This window comes from Myotis myotis, unplaced genomic scaffold (genome assembly GCF_014108235.1).
Source record: "Myotis myotis isolate mMyoMyo1 unplaced genomic scaffold, mMyoMyo1.p scaffold_m19_p_3, whole genome shotgun sequence".
Lineage (NCBI taxonomy): Eukaryota > Metazoa > Chordata > Mammalia > Chiroptera > Vespertilionidae > Myotis > Myotis myotis.
The window spans coordinates 48,048,581-48,055,903 of record NW_023416335.1 but is presented as its reverse complement, the minus strand read 5'-3'; positions in this window follow the sequence as shown (position 1 = coordinate 48,055,903).

Genomic DNA, 7,323 nt, shown 5'->3' with positions numbered 1-7,323 from the left:
TAAAGTAACATAATTTTCTTTAATAACCAAAATAAGATATTTTTTCTGAATAAATACAGTTTAAAATATTTCTTAAGACATCATCCTTCAAGAGTGAAATGGCTTCAACATTCAATTGAAAATTACATGGTGAAATGTAAGCACTGTAATTCTCATAACCCAAGAAGGTTCATAGTATGCATGGAAGGAAGTGTAACATTTCTCATTTCACATGTGCACAATTCTTTTGTATTAACTACAGAATGTAAGTAAATTTCCAAAGATTTAGACTCTCTGTCAAAGAAAGCCAAGGACTGGGCTTTGACATGTTGGAAAGGGCCCTGCTTGTTGTAATACATGGGATACTTCACTGTTTAGTTTTGCTCAGATTTTCTTTATTCCCAAGATCTCAGCTTAGTACAAAATTCACTGTTTGGCACTCTTCAGTGGGAATTCTGATTGTGGCAAATAAGAAAGAATGTACTGGATGGGTTTTTTTTTACTGGAATTAAAATGTTTTCTGAATACACAGATTCTGACTGTCTCACCTCTCCATCTACCTCAGCACCAGGGGAAGATCTACTTTGATTATATGGATGAAAGATGGGTAGATGATTGGTTGATTGGTTGATATGAGAGGCAGATATAAATTTATATACTGCAGATATTATAAAAAGCAAGGGGTTTTCTAAAAGAAATTCAATTTAGAAAATAAATGTGCATTAATCACCCCAAGAAATTCTTCCTAGATCATCTGAGTTAAATCATGATGCTTTTAGAACCAAACTACCTCATTTCCACTACCTCCAATATCAGTTTGCCTAAGTATAGAAGTTCTACCCATGGTTATAATATAGTGTAAAAATCACAAAAGGATTTCTACTGGTAGGTTATCATATTCAAATAAACAATTAATTAATAGAGGCTCACAATGTGCTCCATAGTATGTCCGATATTATGGGGAACAAAGAAATAGATAATTCAGTCACTAATATTGAGTAATAATGCAGTTAAGTTCTAAACCATAAGAAAAAAAATACATTCTGAGTGTCAGATTTCTGCTCATCTGTATAAATGAAGACTAAAGCATTGTGCAGGGGCTATATTTAGGTTCAGCTTCATTTTTCCTCCATTAAATCTTTCCACAAATATGGATAATTGGTCACTGAGGAAAAATAGGTTATGGTGGTGAGAACAGCTTTTAATGACTAAACAGTTATAAAAGGATTATTTTAAATTGAAAGTTAATTTAAAAGGCTAAAAGGATAATTCTCTTCTCAGGAGAGAGTGGTTTTTGTTGTTGTTTGTTTTGTTTTGCTTTTGTTTTAAATAATCAAGAAAGTTGTATTTTTAGGCCATGGCAACAATCTTGCATTTATTTTTTTTTCTATTACTGAAAACCTGATTTTTAAATTCTGAAAAAGATTAATTTATAGGAACATTCTTCTATATTCTGGGTACTCTTGCTCAATTATATTACTGAGTCCTAAGATTGTCACATTTTACATATTGCTTATATCTATTCAAGATGAGAGTAAGAGTCTTAGGTGTGATGTGAAGGTGAAGCTGAGGTAGAGAGAGATATGATGGAGTCAGAATCTACATATCAACAAAGGAAACACAATTTCAAAGACTTTACTAGGAAACTCCCAAATCATTCACATACTTCTCTTGAAATAATTAGCATTTCTAGTCTTCTGCAAAAATGAAAGAGACAGAAATAACACAATCAATAGAGAAAGAACAGAGAAAGTATTAGGTAACCAACAGGCTCTTATTCTTTTTTCTTCACTTTTTTTCTGAACCAAGTTAACCTAGGCAATGAAGAAGGAAGAGATGTATATCCCAGAAATAGACAATGTACCCCCCTTCCCCTCAAAGCTAAGAAAAGGAGAGAAAGAATAAAAGAAGAGATCACTTTCCCTACTCACACCAATTCTCATTGTTGGGGAGAAGGGGTCATATTTAAAATGTATATGAGATTAGAGATTATAACTAGAATCAACTGAGTATTTTTGACATAATCAACAATACCTGAAAAATGTATGTCATTTTCCTAGCTATTGATAAGTTGGTTTGTTTGTTTTTTACCCAATAACAAAGCAAAAGTACTCAAAGCAGAGTGAGGGTGAGTTGAGAAAAACAAAAATACCTTTGCTTTTGTGTCTAGCCCAAGTTCAAACTGTTCAATAAGTTGTTATAAAATTATTCAAATGAAATTCAGTAAATGATTTTCTGTTCTAAATCTACAAACACTTGAAATGATTTATGTACTTTCTTTGAACCAGGTTTTAAAAATATTATATTTCTTCATTAATCATTTATGAAGGTCACACATAAACTATTTGGATTAAAGAGCATTCAATTGGAAATTGGAAAACTAGTGTTCTAACTATAGTTCTCTCAAGTAGCTGTGTAGACTTTGACAACATTCAACCTTCCTTAGTCTCAATTTCTGTATCTTAAAAAATAAGTATATCTAGTATAAGAAATTTTCATTGTTAATATTTTATAATTCAAAACATTTTTTTATCTAATGGATATCTAGTAATATTAGAGAAATAAAAATACTGGGTAATTAAAAATGAATGGTTGTTATTTTAAATATGTATTTATATTAATTTTTAATAAATATAGATAAGAACACATAGTTTAAAAATTTATTGAAATTAATGTTAATTACTAAATATTTTGGTTGGTTCATTATATAAATACTAGAGGCCTGGTGCATGACATTTGTGCACGGGGGGGGGGGGTGTCACCTCAGCCTGGCCTGTGCCCTCTCGTAGTCCAGGATCCCTCAGTGGACATCCCCCAAGGGGCCCTTAGCACTGCTGCGGAAGTGGGAGAGGCTCCTGCCACTACCACTGTGCTCACCAGCTGTAAGCCTAGCTTCTGGCTGAGTGGCACTCCCTCTGTGGGAGCACACTGACTACCAGGGGGCAGCTCCTGCATTGAACGTCTTCCCCCTGGTGGTCAGTGTGCATCATAGCAACTGGTCATTCTGCTATTTGGACGATTTGCATATTAGCATTTTATTATATAAGATTATATAGGATTGGCTCTGTAGCAATTGAAATAAAAGAGATAAATATAAAATTTAATTCCCTCACCTAAAAAAGTAACTAAAACCACCTAGCATAATTGAGAAATCCAAAGAATATAATTTAATTTAGTAAATAGAATAAGTTATATCAATAAGCAGTATGAGATTATTTTGAAATAGATTATATAACAAAGAAAAGATAAGAATTCACATATAAAATAGTTTGAAATAATTATAGGAAACATGAAAGAAGTTAGAAATATGAGCATTTTCTTTTATTTTTAAAGAAAGGAAGAGAGAGAGAGAGAGAGAGAGAGAGAGAGAGAGAGAGAGAGAGGAAGCAGGAATTTTGTGGGAACATAGGCAGGCTTGGGAATTCTTTAGAATTGGGGTCCATGGAAAAGCTTGGGGCTGCAGACTGGGAGAAGGTACATCTCCATAACACAAGGAAGCCAGGTGCAGTTGCATTTCCATAAGACCAGGGAGCAGCAACAGGTATATTTCCATAAGACAAGGGAACTGGAAGTAGCCAAGAAAGGCCTATATTTACAAAATAAAGAGAAGGAAGCCGTTCACTTAGAAGGAGAAGAAGAAAGCCCAAAGGGAATAGGAAAACAATAAGGAAGGAGGGTGGAGAACCTCACACATCCCATGTGAGGTTTGACCTTTGAGCCCAGGAGTTACTATAGTAACCAGTCAAAGGGAATAGTGACCAATCAGAGCAAATATCAGGGCACGGGGATCTACAGCCTTTATAAACCGTGGAAACAGGGACTCGGTGGGACCCTTTCCCCCTCCCCATGTGGGAGTCTGTGCTGTGTGATTCTTTCCCCTTCCCCACATGGGAGTCTGTACTTGTTCTTCAATAGAATTTCTGTCTTTGCTATACCACCTTCCATCCATGGATTCATTCTTCAACTCCCAGGGACACAGAGCCTGGGAACCATCCTGCCCAATGAAACACTGTGTGCTCCAGTCCAAAAAGCCTGCTTCACTGGCTTTGTGCCTGGGCCCCTGTTCCATACAACAGCACAAGGAAGAAACCCTAGCAGAGATCAGCAAACTCACTGGCAGAAGAAACATTGCATTGAAGTTTGGGAGTTTGGAGATGACTGAAATTTGAAAATTAGGGTTCGACAGAGAAGAGAGCAAACAGAAGAACAGTGCTGGAAATCCTCATAAAAGTCTTCTTAAGACTTTGGTCAAATGCATAGTCGGCATGCCCAGAGTGGGATGAGGTGAGGCCTGGAGGGCTGTGAGCCAAGCGAACATTCTACAGTTCAGTGTCCTGGGAGACATGGCAGTTTCAGCTTTCCAATGTTTAGAGATCTCATTAAGAGCTCACTGAAACAGTTGAAACTACAAAAGGGCTATGCCATTGAAGTATGCTAATCTTGCCCCAGAATTAGAACTACATATATATATATATATATATATATATATATATATATATATATATATATACACACATATATATATATGTATATATATATATATGCTATTATTTCATTGCTAACTAAAAATTGTAACAAAATTCTGATTTTTAAAAAATACATTGAAAGCCATCCCTTCAAACTTTACCGATGACTTTGATGTTGATTAATCTTTATCTCTTCTGAAATACCTTAAAGCTAGTATGTGAACACTTGAAAATCCTCACTTTATTTTAAATTTAGATATCTTTGATCAAAAACAAAATGTTGCTCAGAAAAAAAAATCGATTTATCTTTTGCCTTAAACCTTTTGCTGCATATCCTATATTTTACTAAATCTACAATATTGTATCATGAGGTTATTTTTCTGATTCTCTATTTACACTATATTAGTGATTTATGGACATTGATTGACTTTTGCTCCAATGCATACTTAATTTATTTTGCTTGGTTGAGAAATATCACTTTCAAGAGGTCTGGAATTTTTAAGCTTGCTGGCTTACAAGGCTACATAAGCTTTTCCCTAGAGAAACAAAACCACGGCTACTGCTGAGAGTTTTCCCTTTCTCTCAATTTATGCCAATCTGATACTTCCTTAATGAGGTTACTGAATACAGATAATCATAGATAACGTCAGTCAATGTGACATTGACATTTTTAAAGGGGAGCCACTATGAGCTTTGATAGAGGCACACTACCTGCTTTGTCCACTGCTATGTTCTCAGTGGCACACAGAATACTCGTAATCTAGGAAGATCAATAAATAATAATTGCAAAAGGAGATTTGCAGAATTGTCAGTTGTATGACTACATGCTCCAGACCTTTTTGTCCCTTGAACCTAACCTTAAATCATGGTTGAAACACACATCTGCTTAGGTGCTTATAAATGAGGAAACACTGTATATATCTAAATAGCTTTGGTAAATCCAATTCTTACATTGGATAGGGAGATATAGTTCATTAGTGTTGAAATCTATTAATGAGTATATGTTTAAGTGTTTTCTTCTGTGGACATATAGGTAACACATTTCTTAAGTCAAGCATACACTTGCATTGGTTGTATGAAACTATTAAAATGGGGACTGAGTAATTTAAAAGAAAGGTGAGGAAGGTGTTAGCTATGTTTGGGAAAATACTGTGAAGAAAGTTTGGTATCTAATACGTCAAATCTGCCCTTAACAAATTATACTATGAAATTATACTATGTATTACCTTCTTGCATTTTAAATCCACTAACCACCTACACACACACACAAACACACACACACACACACACACACACACACACACACACACACACACACACACATACACACACACACATACACACACACACATACACACACACATACACACACACATACACACACACACATACACACACACACACAGTGTTTTCTTGCTTACTCCATTTAAAAATTCATTTAAAAATTCAGCTGTGGGTTTTTATAGTCTCATCACAGAAAGTATTTGGTATCGTGAAAAAATCTTAATAAATATACTAAGAGCTTTTTTAAAATCACCTTTCGATAGTAGAATAAATACCTTTGATTTACATATAATGTAGATAGTCATTTTATGCTTACTTTAATATATTGCATTTAACATTTAATATATTAAATATTGCATTTAACATTTGGTACTGTTCACTTAATCATAAATATTTTACTTGTCCCTTCCCCCCTTTTGGCAAATAACCCACAAGAACATTGGAGTTAATAGTCTAACCTACATGTTTGATTTCTTTTCCTTACTGCCAATATACAAACTTGAAGAATCTTTAAAATACAGTGAACCAAACTATAGGCTGAATCAACACATGGTTTTACCTTTATTAGCCTCTGGATCTATTCTTAAAATATAGTTATGATCAGAAGCATTTATCTTAATCCTTGGGTTTGCAAATTTGATTGTGTTCTTAGTAACTTAACTGGGCTTATACCAGTCAAAAAAGCCATTAGCAGAGCTACCTTTACATTCCATCTGTTACCTACCCTCACACCTATCAGTAAGTAAATTCAGTGAATTTAATTCTTCCACACTTTAGTAGCCCTCTCTAAAAAGTTTTCTGAGAATGAGAAACAGCACGCAGGTTAAGGAGTTTGGTCAGTTTTACAGTGTTATGAAGCTATGTGAGCACGCATTTAAAAATTCTCTCAACAGCAATTCCCTTTGCTTGACTTCTTAAGTTGTGACCTGTTTCATATTATCTCTGGAGACATAATTCAAATTAACTAAAACCTCACTTCCTAGGGATAAAGATATGCATCTAGTTTGACAATGAAATCAACACAATACCTCCTGCCTGTAATTTAACTCAAAACTGTAATATGATATGATTACTTAGAATTGCATGTGAATAAATTTGGAATATAATGTATTTTTGTGGAATATAGTGTGTTTCCAGCCAATATCAAATTTAATTACCAAGAATGGATGCAAAAATGATGTAAAATGTTAATCTTTTCTATAACTCCTTTTTCGCTACTGGAATATCAGCAATTATTTTAACTCATCTTTGTCTCCTCAGAATGAAGCACAGAACCTGTTAGCTCTATAGAGCAACATAATCTTTAATGGCCATTTGTAAGCTTCCCATCACAGAAGAACAGAAGACCAGGAAGAAAAAGCTTGTTGGACAGCAAGAGTCAGGCCATACAAGGAATTGGAACTGTCCTGAAGGCAACTCACCACACATCTGCATCCCATCCACATTCCAAGCCCAGTGACCCAGCCCCAAACCCACTGAGGACAAGTTTCCTGCCAGTGACTGCGTATCAGGATGAAACTCCAGATCCTGAGTGCTGCCATCATCGACCCAATGTCCACTTGGCTTGGTGCTGTGTAGCCCTTCCCTTTGAGTA